General features: G+C 41.5%; 1 protein-coding gene across 22 annotated transcripts in view; it reads right to left on the reverse strand.

Annotated features, from left to right (window-relative positions):
- MAF (MAF bZIP transcription factor) overlaps positions 1-14,158 on the reverse strand; it is a 698,813-nt gene that overhangs the window by 598,100 nt on the left and 86,555 nt on the right. For 2 of the 22 annotated variants that reach the window (XR_001557781.2, XR_001557767.2), the window contains exon 1: positions 7,516-7,683. The exons of the other annotated variants lie outside the window; for them this stretch is intronic. The gene's annotated coding sequence lies outside the window, so the exon portion shown is untranslated. Of the gene's footprint in view, positions 1-7,515; positions 7,684-14,158 lie in introns of those variants that run through there. 22 annotated transcript variants of the gene reach the window in all.

Genomic DNA, 14,158 nt, shown 5'->3' on the forward strand with positions numbered 1-14,158 from the left:
AAATCACTTTTGAGGCCCTCATTTGTTCCCTTCTCCTTGCCACATAAATGGTGAACCTTTCATTCCTTACTTGGGCTCCTACTGGAAGTTTGGGCTCATCAGCTCCTGACCAAGGCAGACATTTCTTAGTGTAAGTAGCATAAGACCACAATGCAACACTAGTGGAAAAACATCAGGGAAATACTGTTGAAGGAAGAAGGCAGATGAGAAATGACCAAAAAAATATATATATAAAACTCTGAAAGGCAAAAAAAAAAAAAAAAAAAAAAAAAAAAAAAAAAATAAAAAAAGTGAAACTAAAAATGATGACTGTACATGTTGATGACGCCCTGGGATCTTTTAACTCGCTTGCCAAGATATGCTGGGTTTTGTGAAGCTATTGTGTTTATTCTTGTTGTTCAATAAAAAATAATTAGTTGCTATGGTAACTGCCACATCATGTCATGCTTATGTTGTTTCTGGGATAAAGAGCACCTTCTTCAGGAAAAAGTCATCGCTTTGTGGTAAAATTCTTTTGCTTTTTGTCATATCTGCGAGAGACAGTTTCACTCTATTTTAAACTTCCTGAACGAAAAAGACACCATATGGTCAGACAATGTCATTTTCATGCTCCCCATAATGGAATCTGCCATTTGTATCATCATTAAGGAATTAAGCAACAGAAATGGTAACAGAGGAGACAGAATATCTGCAGTATCTTCATAGATATTCGAGGTGAAAATTTTTAATGCAATCAAAATAATAAAAGAACTGGCTCAGCAGACAATAATGTTTCCTACAGTGAGATGCTGCATTGACTGAAGTGATGTGAAATGGGAAGTAGGCTTTGAAGAACATGGTAACAGGCTACATACAGACTCATTGGCAGAAGGTTTGTTTGCAGTGCAGGTGAAAGTAAGCAAGAAGACCTGCAAAGTCTGACTATAGCTGCTCCAAGCAAGCTGTAGAAGGTAAAATTTCCATATATCCACCAATTCTCTGCTCACCATACCAGTACCAGACATATCTGTCAAGCTCACCAGGGGCTTAGAGTAAACCAGACCATTCCTCCAGTTTTCCAGCAGCCACTACATTCCCTATCAATTTCTCTTCCCATTAAGTCAGTAGCAATCACTTAAGCATATGTAGCAGAGCCAGAAAAGTAATTTTCCACTCCCAGCACCTCTGTATGTAACTACTCCACTATCACACTTTCCCTATACTTAAAGCTATCTAGGCATATTCTGAGCAGGGTAAGGTTTTTATTGCTATGTCTTTTTGTTAAAATTTCCAAAGAAATAATTAACAAATGTGTCCTTTCAAAGAGCCTAATGGTCTAATCCAATTCTGCATTCTGTTTTGAACAAATAGGCTAATAGTGGTTAATTGTTTTATCATTCCAAGCCAAGATTTCAAAATAAGTGAGCACAAGCATTATTTCTGCATTCAAGTTTGGGGTAGTCAGTAATACAGGTGAGTAGAAGAGCTGGATGCCACCATGTTTGTCATTCCAGTCATCTTGCAAGATGCCCATGCAACATGAACGCACACAATATGAGCCATACAAACGATGTGTTTGTCATTGGGCTCGTTAAGGCTGCTTAAAAATATTTTCATTCTATAAAACAGAAATGCAGCATTCATTTAGCAACTTCTCAGATCTTACTAACAGCTGGACCCACAGCAATGCTGTCTAATGGCAACATAGAGTAGACAAGCCGATGCAAATGAGAACTGGGAAAAGAAAGTTGGGGAAAAGATCTTATTAAAGCAATATCAATATGTCGAGCCTTACCTGGCTTGTGATGAATTAATGCATCTTTAACATGAACAATAAGTTGAGATGTAAATTCTGCAGCAAAACACACCTTATCTAGGGGCTAAAACCAGGGAGCTACATCTTCATTCCACCACGGTGCTCAGCACCAGTTCCTAGAAGTGACAAATACAGAGCCACAAAGTACAACAAATATCAAAGCCGCAGCACCTGCGAGAAGTGAACATAAGCCACAAGCTTATTTGTATGCATACAAAAAGCCACATTAAAATAATGCCATTTCTGTTTTATTTGAGACATTCCAAATGTCACATTTATGGTTGCAAATGCAATCTTAATTTGCCTCCCTTGTGCATCCAGCCTGTGCATTGTGGCAGGCAGGCTGTCAGAGAACAAATGTGACCATGTAGTCCAAGATGACAATACACACACAGAAATGAATAGAACTTGCATAGTTACCATAATTCTGAAATTCCTCTACCTTCTAAGCAGATTTTTGCCTTCTTCCACTCATTACAAGACTATGTTTTTAAAGATACAGGGTAAAGAGAACACTTTTGTCCTGCACAACCTTTAATGTGTTTCCTGCTGTGTGAGTGCAAGAGTTTGGTTCAACTTCTTCTACATTATAGCTATTTTGTATATTAATACACACAGTATAATCCGCATATTTCTGGAATATGTTTCTCATAGGAAACTTGGTCAAAAACCGAACAAAGAAGGAAAACAATGTACAAAAAGAAAGAAAAAAACAATTATTGTCATTGATGTAATTTGGGAAATGAGATTTTCACAAATGTTCCTGTATTACATTTTAAATGCAACAATATAACTGTATGGGTTTGGGTTTTTTGTTAAGATTGTTACTTAAATATTAAACTGAACTTAACTGGTCTATTGATCTTGCTTATGAGACTGGAAATTATGATTAACCACGAATCCTCCACAGAACAAACAAACAAACCAAAACAAGAGCTATTTTAAACGCTTGGAATGAAAATAATCTGGAAAATATCAGAAGATTTCCACGTGTCTGTAGTTTTTCCATCATCAGACTAGAAGGTTTTTTAACAGCCCTCCACTGATTTAAAGAAAGGCTTTTTAGGACTTGTTTATAACACATAAATATCTCTCAGCATGACTTTATAATCCCTGTTTCTGACCCATGTACTGTCAGTTACACTCTGAGCGCACAGCTCAGCAAACAAGGGCTGTATTTTCCTTCCCATGTTGCACACTCGCTGCATCGCGTGGCTGTGCAGGATGCCACTCCCTTTCCCTAACCAGAAACCATGAGTCAGACTATTTAGCAAGAAGTGAGGGTTGGCTGGCGCAGCCTTCTATCAGAGCGTGCAGTGCAGTGGCACAGTTTCAGTCTGATTTTTATTTATAGATCCATTTTAGGGTATGACTAATAGGTCAACAGAAATCCAAAGTAAAAGTGAAACCTCACTGCTCCATGAGAGCAGAAACAATTACAGCAGGGCTGGCCCACGGCTTGGTGCTTAAGGCAGAAGCCAGCGGATGCCTCTGTACTGTCCTCAGCAGCAGCATAAGGACACACATGCCCCATGGCAAGCTCTATTTACATCTGCCTCTATGTGATATTTACCCTTAACCTCATTAAATTCTTTATGGGATTGCCTGCTGATGCTGTCCATGCACACAGAGATGCATACACGGTTCCTCTGGCACAGGGACACAGAGGTGCCCCAGCCCCATGAGCACACACCTGTGGGCACGAGCACAACCGTAGCACTACACCAGTGTGCACACAGGGAATCGTCAACAGCTGAAACCATTCTAGCCCAAAGCTGTATCCATAGAACAATGCTTACAGCTCAAAAATCACCATCAGATTACCGGTTCGGTGGACTAAAGCAAAAGCAGCAACAAAAGCCTTGCTTATAAATTTATGATGAAAAAGATTAATACGAACCTGAAAGACCGCTTTATCACACTGCGTCTGAAAAGCGTTAGGGAAATATTGGTCCAGCAGTCATTCTGCATGGGAAAACTTCACGCTTTGCACTGCACACCTTCCAAAAGAAAGGTCTTTCCATATGGGCTCCTCACTGACACTGATATCACTGTGAAAATTACCTCAGTGCTGTCCCGGGCATATGAGAATGCAGCTGGTGTTTTTCTCTCCTGATGGTTTCAAACACAGCATGGATCTCCAGAGTCACTGTAAGCTGACATGGCCCAAACCCCCAAATGCTGAGGGAAATTCTGAATGAAGCACCCGATTCGGCCTGGTTGCCTTGAAAATCTGCCTATAAATCCTATACCCAAAATACTTTGGGGCATTGTTATTCCACTGCTTTAACTTCACAATCTACACATCACTTATGAAGTAAGGAGTGTGTTACACTTGATGTGTTAGCGTTCTGTTAGGATTTAATTTCACACTATATATGTCCTTATTAAAAAGATACAGATGGAAGAAGATATTTTTTTCATATAAATTCACAGAAAGAGGCAAATATTTGCTTATAAAAATTAATGGAGGTCTGCTAAACTGTTCAATGGCTGAAACTAGTTTCTTTTAATCGCCACGCAAATGAAATATTAAGAAGCCACATTTCCCCATTTATTTCATAAATTTCTGTGCAAGTTGGAATAAAGATTTTCTCCACATCACATTCCAAGACAGTGAACTAACACTCAGATTTTGAGACTTAGCTGGACTCTGTGGTCTCCACCAAAGAGAGCTTTGCTCTCCAATTGGCTTCTTCTGCACTCACACTGCTATGCAGCACATAGAGCAGTATATATTCACCTAAATCTTACTTTACACCCCATAAGTGATGGCTTATATTCTAACGAGGGATATACACAGTGTATATTGTGTGTATGTGTAGCCAGTGGGAGACAGCAGGCAAAGAGGCACCATGAAACGTTCAGCGAACACCAGGATGAACAATATCCTTCTTATTTCTCAACAACACGAATAAATTCTGGCACTGCTCTTCTTTCTGAACAGCACTTGACCCCCAGAGGACCATTCACATCATCTTGAGAAAGGCTTGAGGAGTGTGTCCCCTGTGGAGCTTTGGATGATCCAGAGAATAAAATGTTTGAGCACAACAGCTCAGTTCAACGCTGCTCCACTGCTTTGAGAGCAGAAATTCATCATCAGATGCCAGGTGAAAACCATTGAACAGAGCCTGTGCTAGGTGAGACTCTCTCCAGTCACTTCAATACAGTAACATGGCTGAGAACTCATTTAATAGAGATTTCAGGAAGAACACTGGCAATTCTGGAGCTTAAAATGGTCTCTGATTTTTTCCCCCATGATATCTCATGACTGCCTCCTAACTTTCCCTGCCTGTGAACATGCTTCTGGCTACAGGCTGTGCCTCTCCTGGGCTTTGCGAGTGCCAACAGTGGGCCAGATAATTGTACTTCACCGGGCTGAAAGCAGCACACTCAGCTGCTGTGCTCCCTCCTGAAGGCAATTCCAAATGAGGTGAGGAATACAAGTCTCCTAGCACAGTGAGTACATCCCTTTGCCAGTCCAGCTCACAGATCAGCCTCACCATCTTCAGTTCCAGTACAGAGAAGGAAATGGCAAACAGCCTGACCTCAACACCACTGCAATGCTCTTGGTCTGACCACAGCCTTTGGTACATTGCTCTCTTCCTTCACCCAGCCCAGGATGTAACCAAGCCTTGCCCACCAGCACCATCTGCTCACCACCATGAAGTGATTTATAAGCAGTGTGCATTACTTTGCTTCTGTGACCAGCCCCCAGAACACCACTGTTGTCTTTTAAAACCTATTTCAATCACAGCCAAATCGCTGGGGTCCCTCCCATTGGATCCTGCCTGTGGTACGGCTTCACCATAGGTTTAGCAATAGGGATAGCAGGGAAACACATGCTGCCCCTCTGCTCTGTGAAAGGGGTGTGCTGGTATAAATGGAGGGATGCCATCCTCTGTTACTGATGTTGTTTCTCACAGATACAGCATCCCAGGAAAAAAAAAAACAAAAAACAGAATTCATGCATATTTCTTCTTGATAGCAAAGTGTTTGCAAAGCCTGCCTTCCCAGCTTGTTCTGCACACTGAGCTTCTGCCTGCCTGTTTTGTTTTGGCTGCTCTACTTTACATAGTGTTTCCTCTCACTGTGTGGATTTCAAGGTTACAAAGGGGTCAAGCTGTATCTTTTGCAAATCAGGATGTAAACAAGTTTGGATAACTCATGTGCTACTGGTCTGCCCACTCCTTTCTCTGGTTTTTGGTTTTTTTTTTTCTGTTTGTTTTTAAGATTTAGATTAGCATCAAGAATGATCTGGGATCCTTTTAAAGATCCAATTAGATGTGTTCCAACATCCAGCAAACTGGCTACATAGCAGAGAAATGCCAACCACTCTGAAATAACCACAGTAAAGGAAGCTGTGCTAAGAAGCCCAGTGCACCCAAAACTCATTGCAAGAGCAATATCCTGTCAACTAGAATTTGCTCACATAGCATAAAGAGCTTGAATCTTATGTTCAAAGAGAAACAGCTCCATAAAGCACCTTCACTGAGAAAGAAAAAAGAAAAAAGGTTTGACTAGGGATGGAATAGGCTTAGAATAATTCAGGCTGGTGAATCCTTGCCAGCTCCACTCCTCCACACATTCCAGCCTGCATTCTGATCTCATTATGAGCTGGGTAAGAGCGTGAGCTGCACTGGAACAGTTCTCACCCATCTGCATCCTCTTCTTACTTCTCAAACTGAAGGAGAAAGGATATTTATAACCCCACTGAGACGCTGTGAGGAATCACGGTGCAAAGGCAGCACGTGGCACTGATCCACTGGGCAATGCTAAGTCATGGGACAGCTGACACAGAAGATGCACACGTATTATTTTGTTCACGCTGCTCTGCGAATTTGAGGTTTCACTTGAAGTGAATACACAACAGCTGTCAAAATCTTGGTGGTTCTGAACTAAGACCAAAGACTGTGCTCAAACACCAGTTTCTTCGCCCACAGGTATTGAGCATCTCTGGACCTACCAAGCAAGTTCCATGAGGATCTGTCCTGCAACTAGGTTGATTCAGTATTCTGCTCAATGACTCAGTTTGTAGAAAGGACAGTACAGAGGTGCACACGTTGAGGAAGACTGCAAGGGCTTTTAAAGGTCCTTTCTGAAATCAGAACAGTCTTGAGGAATTAAAGAAACATCCTTAGATCAAGCAAAAAATCTCAAAGGCAACTGTTAAGTGCTGAGCAAAGGAAGGAGAAAACAGATGAAAAAATATATCATAAGAAATAACTGGTTAAATAACAGTACTGTAAGAGGAGCACTGCATGTTATGGAGGACCACAGGCAGAACATGACTCAATACTCTGACGCACTGCAACAAAAAATGTAAAGCTCATTCAATTATGTATTAATAAGAGTGATGTATGTCAAACACAGGAAGTAATCATTCCCTTTCATTAAACATCAGTGAAACTTCTGTTAGGGTACAATTTGGAACATCATATTTTACATAAAATGAGACAAATTTGAGAGGAAAACATCCTTCTACAAGAAAAGGCTGAATTTCTTCTCTGTTTGTTTGGTCTGGAAAGGAGGAGACTCAAGGGAATATGATAGGAGCTTCCAACATAATAAATAAGAATATGTGATGGATAATGTGAGAACTGATTTCATTCAGAGCAAGCAATATAGAGACTATATATTAGAGAAAGTTTTCTAAGAATAGGTAAGAGCTGCAGAAGGATAGCTGCAGGATATCTCTGTGTCTGCCTCATTATCCTTACCTCACAGAATGGCTGATTATCCCCAGCTGGCTGTACTGTGCTGGTTGATAGCCTGTCCCATGTCAAACCTGGATGCTCAGAGCCAGCTGTGCTCACCCTGCTCTGTGTGATGCCCAGCAGTGCTATGCTGTGCTCACAGGACACTGGCTTCCCCGCAGGATGGCACCGCTGTGACTCAGTGCTCAGGCATAACAAGTGTAGCTGTAGATTCCTTGCCTACAGCGGAACGGCAGAGACAAGGACACAAAAGCACAAAGGGAAGCTGAGCAACACATGAGCTCAGTGTTCAAGCTGAAAATGTGGGACCTGTGACCATGCAGGGAAAACAGGTCATCAGCAGCATCCTCTCTGCTTCAGAACATGAACATCCAAGAATGGAATTTCTGGCAACTCTTGTCTCTCAGAGAAGCCAGACCATCTCAGGTAATTATTACTGAAAAGAAGGGAGGATAATCATTCTTCAGCTACTTATGGCAATAAAATACTTTTTGCTTGTCTGGGCAGCATTCAGCGCTCCATCTTTCCCATGTTCAGCCTGTCCACAAACTCTCCCTTCTTTAACAGCCATGGCCACATCACGGGGCTGATTTCTTCAGCTGTCCCATAGCCATGAGCAGCCTTGTAGGAATACACAGGGTGCATCAGCCTTGCTGGGACAGGGCTCCATGGGTGAGCTGAGGATCCTGCTCAAAGTGGAAAGCTCCGTGGCAAAGGAATAGAGCCCATCAGCCACTCCCTTCCATGCTACCGGCATGGTTGGAGGACTCTTCTTCAGGGTGCAACAACCCTTGTCAAAAGCCCAACTGACCTCAGTAGCTCCAGAGAGAGCAAAAAATAAAACTCTCTTTCTCTTTGAGATGGAATCTGACCCAATGTGTACATATGGGAAAAAAATAATTGCAATAGACAAAGCCATGGGCAATTGGGCAGATGATGTGCCTGAGAACTATGAACATCTGTTGTGCGGTAAAAATGCAACCATCAGCTTTTCTCCAAAGTCTATAAACAAATTCAAATAAAAGAACAGGATGATGTCTTTTATTTATATGTAGCTGTCTATCATAGGAGTCCAGGAATTAGCATGCAGTTGTACAATGGTAACCTGTCACAGAGAAGCTCATTTGCAGACCACTGTGAACTACAGAGTGCATTTCCCCTGACGATCTGGATAAAAGAGAGGATTCATGGGATCAGCCCCACTCTGCCCCTCTATTTCTTGGAAATCCATGGCCACCTCCCAGCTCTCCAGCTCTCTGACGGACCCACTGCCTGCTTAGATCAGCTTCCTCTTGACACAAAGGTGCCACAAAATCACACTTGCTCTCATTTTAAGCAAGCAAATCAAGGCTTTCCTATAGAAATAACCATAGCTTTATATTTCTCATTTAGTTTTCTTATAGCAGTAATCTGCCATGGGTGCCCATAAATAAACCTGTTTGGTTGCTTTGTGCATTGAACAATATTGTTTACCAGATTCCCTCTACCAGCATCAGACACGCGTTTTGTACAATCTCACTGAAACCAACAGAGCATTAGGAGATGTAGCGCTAGAAAGGACCCAGAAAATCAAACACCAAAACTCAGAAGCATCACCCCCCCCCCCAACTAAGACTGTGAATTACCATCACTGAAGCAATACAAGTTAAGCACAGTTCATCTAATCCAGCTTGATGGCACAGTGTCAACCACAGCGATATTTTATCACTATTAAATTGTTGCATAGATCCTCGGCCAATGGCCAAAGCAAGGCAGCAGCAGAGGATCAGAAGTCTGCTGAGAGCTTGGCTGATAAGAGAATGGGTTAAAGAGAAACTATTCTTATTTGTGTGACAATCATCTTGTGAGAATATTTTTCTGTCTGTGCTATTTTTGGTTCCCAGTGAGATCGTTCTTACAAGAATATGGAATTAGAATTTGAATACAGGCATAGTAAGAGCACTTTGCATGTGTGCCCACACACCCCCTCCTTCCCCCACACCTCCATCAGGGAGCTCCACTGCTGAGCAAGGTCAAATTATATCAATAAGGCACTGCAGGAAAGTCTTTTACATTCCCAGATTGGTTAGAGAAATTAAAACTCTTCTCCTGGGATTTTCAAATCAAGGAATGTTGTTTATTTTAAGGATCACTGTAGCATTATATTTATGACTCATTAATCACCTTGGCTTTAAAATCTATGTCAAATGAGGAAACTATTAAACTTAGATCTGCACAGGACGGGCATGTTCTCTCTGTCTTTAACCGCACAGTCTAATGGAAAGAAAAGCCCTCCTTTTCTGCACAGAGAATTGGAAATTATGGACAAGCCCCTGCAATTATGGACTGAGTTACTTAACCTTTCTGACACTGACTCTCTCCCAGAGGTCTCTTTCGGGCAGGAGCAATGCTCAGTGTATGCTTGTGGTGGAAAAAGATTTACTGGAGCGGCTTCAGGAATTAATACCTTTTGGTGCAGTGTGCATGGCCCTGGTGTGGTGTTTGCTGTGCCTTCAGATGGCTGCGCTCAGCTTTCACAGTGCCCTCAGCACAGCAGAGGCAGCATCCCAGAAGCAGACCTTGACACAGACTCACCTGCTGCTTGGCCCCGAGCAGAAGCAGTGTCCCCCTGCACAGCTATCCCATATGAGACCAGAGCTGAAGGGAGGAGTGCAAGCAGACCAGGGCAGTGCTGGGCAGCTCAGCTTTCCATAATGTTAGCAGCCTGGTGCTGGCCACGTACACATTCATTATGCAGCAGCTAACGTGACCAGCAGGACGGCAGCCTGTGTTTCACTCAGGACACTAAAAAGGCACTTCACTCCTCAGTTTTGTTTTCCACTGATGCAACTTTTAAAAATTACCTCTCAAGGGAACCAGAGGATACACTTGAAAGTCTATTCATGTAAACAGCTAGAAAGGTCTATTTGTTCTTTTCCTGCTGGAAGTGATACTCCTGCTGAAAAATGTAATGCACTTTTTTTATCTTCATGGTATTGAAAACACAAAGCATTGATTGTGCTTTCAGCAGAAGTAAAACCACCACAATCAGGTCACACACCTAATGGTGGGAAAGAACACGGCTGTAAGCTTGGCTTACTGAGAAGTCATTAGAGCATCACAGCTCTGTAGTACACATCCATAAAACACAGGGTAGACTATTGCTGGTACAAGATTATAAACCACAAACTGCTAGAAAAAAAGGCTACATACTTACTAACTTTTCTGAAGAAATTTTAAGATTTATCCTTAACTCATCAATGAACATCCACATCACAGCAACATTAGCATGAAACGCACCATACTAAGAGTAATTGTGAAATGAATGCTACAGGTTTCCAAGTCTGTTTCCAGATAGTAAGGAATCAAACACAAATCAGACTAGTTCAACTGTTTGATAAAAAGTGTTTGATGAGTTTTTAAATGCTACAGTAATAGCAGTTCTTACCACCTATGAGCTCTCCATTGGCTTTCATGGTTCAGCAGCGTAGGAAGATTTGGCTCATATGAGTATGAGACAGTGAAGTTCTGCTCTGCCCCAAAGGCAGGAGACTCATACAAACCCAAAGCCTTGAATTCCAGCCTCTCAAAACCAAGCAGCACGTCAGTGAAAGCAGCCCATAGAGCTTTCTACTCCATGGCTTATAGGATGGCCAACTCAAGTAGCTGAGAAACATTTAACACTCTATTTAACATTCTATCCCAGAAGCACAAGCTCAGCAGAAGGGCAGATGTCAAACTTTCGCCCACTCACGTGTTTCTAGGAAGAAGAAGAACCCACTTAATTGAATTTTAAAATACCCAAATCTTCATGGGAAGAAGTTCAGTGTAATAACTGCCCTCAGTGTCCTGTGCTGGTCTCATCCAAGGATGCCTGTTTCGGTCTCAAATAAATGAACAGGTCTCAAGGCATCTTACCAGTGATACCTCCAGATCCAATAACTTAGGAATGGCACAGAGGGCATGTTTAACCCTGTGTGGATATGCAGATACTAAAAGGTTTTCTGGTCTGCAGGCTCTGTGCAACTCTTCTCCCCTCTGTAGGAGATTAGGGGAGCTCTGTGGCTATTCTAATTTGCATCATCTGCAAATAATCCCTAGTAGCTAAAATGGAGTCAAAGACAGGCATGACAAATGGGCATCCCTGCATTTCTCACAGGCACACGCCTCATTATCCTGATTTTCCTGTCAGGAGAGAGAAAGTGGTGATAAGAGCCACAAATTCATCTCTTTGGCTACGTCCCCCATGTAGATAAGGAGACCCTCCCTGGACTAACAACATCTGCTTTAGACACAAATGTACCTGGGAGATTAGACACAAAGAGGCCCCGTTGTGGGAGCATAATCTCCTTTACATCTCCCAGGAAAGAGACTGAGCTCTGAAATCAGCTCACCATAGCCCAGACCTGCAGTGCAGGCACATCTAAAACTCCTATCATCCCCAGCAGGCTTTTTGTCTTCTCCAAAGCCAATCTCTAAGGCCACAGATTCTGCTGGGTTTGCTTTAGCTTGGATATGTAATGTCAACACAACAGCAGCTCTGGCTGCACTCAGATTGGTTGGAAAAGTAGGTCACCGTGTGACAAGCTGTTCTCCGAGTCGCGCTTCTCTCTCCTCTCCCTTCCCTCTTTGCAAATGAAGAGTGTTAAACTAGTTGCTTTGAAAAGCACACAAGCATTCACCCTGTCAAACACAAGTGGAGCCATTTGCTGAGTATGTTGCTGTTCTAGACTACTATTTTATTATGCAATTTAGAACAACGTGCCATATTTGTAATAGACATAACAGAAGAAACCACTCGTTAGTGCTAAAATTCAAATTAATTACCTAAAAGATGTTTTGAATATTAGAAAATAAGGAGAGTATATAAGCAAGACCAAAATAATTATAAATATTAGATGAATATTCATGAAAAATGCAAAGTTCTTACACAGTTCAAGTTTTTCTGTCATAGAAAATGAGATTCACAGTTGCATGCCAAAAGAACAGTCAGACACTGTGCTTTAGCTCAGGAGCCATGTTATTCATTATAAATGTCCTACATGTTCATCAAACAAAACAGCTGTAACAAAATCATACAACCTTGTATCCAACCTGCCTCAACTAGTAGCTCCACTCAACAGGCACAGATCTGTGGTGTGCACAGGTGAATTCTCAATTATTAAGTCTAAGTTCCATTACAAACAACTGCCCAATTACACGCCAATGATAAACATGACAAAACAGAGGAATGCCCATAGATGGACGAGCCACCAAGAGATCAAAAGGAGCAAATTAATCCAGTGAACAATTCCCCTCTCATGTACACTCTGAATGATGCTGAGGTCATTTAGAGGGTAGGTTGGTGACTCCTTAAAATTGAACAGTCTCCCTATGTCTTAAGATTAGAAAACACAACAAAACACTGCTGCAAATGTATGCATGTCCAAAAGGGGTGTTACCTTGAAAGGGCTCTCCCTCTAATCATATATTTAATGAAGTGCTGAAGGCAGGAGTTTTAACATCAGAAATATCTTACCTTCCTAATTCAAGAAATACTATTAATTCCAAGAGGAGTAATCATGAGCTAAGAAAGCCAAATTTGGAGCTGGATGCCATTCAAGTCCCCTGAAAATCAATGGAGCCACTCTCAATGATTGCAAAATGAGAAGGATTGGGCTTGTGCCCACAGTTAGTATTGGACATCTATTTTTCCATGGTATGTATTTTTCCTATATATAATGCATTTCTTTTCTCTTAATTTCTTTTTCCTCTGCTTACAGTATTACTTACTGCTAGTAAGTATGAAATCCATCTTACTTTCATCATACCCTTTGATTCTACACAAGTACTTGGGCACATTTTCCCTTGAACTTCTGTGCATCATTCAAGGGTGAAGTAGGCATAATTTGTTCCACCTTTTGGACACTGTTACATTTCAGGCAAAGCTGAAGAAGAAGAAATCTTTCATTCTTAAAAAAAACCAAACAACTAAGCACCAATTGCTCTTGGATCTATTGCCATACAAGGGCTAATGAGAAATCTTCCACTATCAGTCCAGTCAACAGGACCAGACTGGAAAATGGAAGACATTGGAAGAGTGGAGGAAGATTTTCATGTAAGACTGATGCAGAGTGATAGGAGAAAGTGCTGGATAGTGAGTAAACAGAACTTTATCTTCAGATAGAGCACCAGTTTATTTATCTGCAGATAACTTCTATACTTGATTCTATACTTCTTCTGTACTTGGTTCAATTGTGGACTGGGACTTAACCATGCCATGACTTGTACAAACAGATCAGAGAAAGCCTGTCCCCAGAATCACACTTATACCTATATAAAGATACAGATATATATACACGCCCAAGGAAAAATAAAGACTTTATTGTTAATCATCACAATATCTGTGCAAAGTTCCAGTAAATGAGGGGAGAACTGACTATTGCAGCAGTAAGATTTCCAAAGAAGTTTTAGCCTAGCAGTTAAAACGACTGTTTGGAGCAAAATGAAATATGCTTTAGCCAAATCTAGTCTGTCAGAGTCTTATTTAACTGCTTTTACATTACTCAAATTACTGCCTACAGGCTCCAGCTCAGATCAAGCCCCGCTGCTTTGGTAAATAGGCGCAATGTATTATATGTATCACAGGCTGCACCTCAAAATGCTTACATGACACGTACAGAATTAT

The sequence above is a fragment of the Coturnix japonica genome, chromosome 11, assembly GCF_001577835.2.
Source record: "Coturnix japonica isolate 7356 chromosome 11, Coturnix japonica 2.1, whole genome shotgun sequence".
NCBI lineage: Eukaryota > Metazoa > Chordata > Aves > Galliformes > Phasianidae > Coturnix > Coturnix japonica.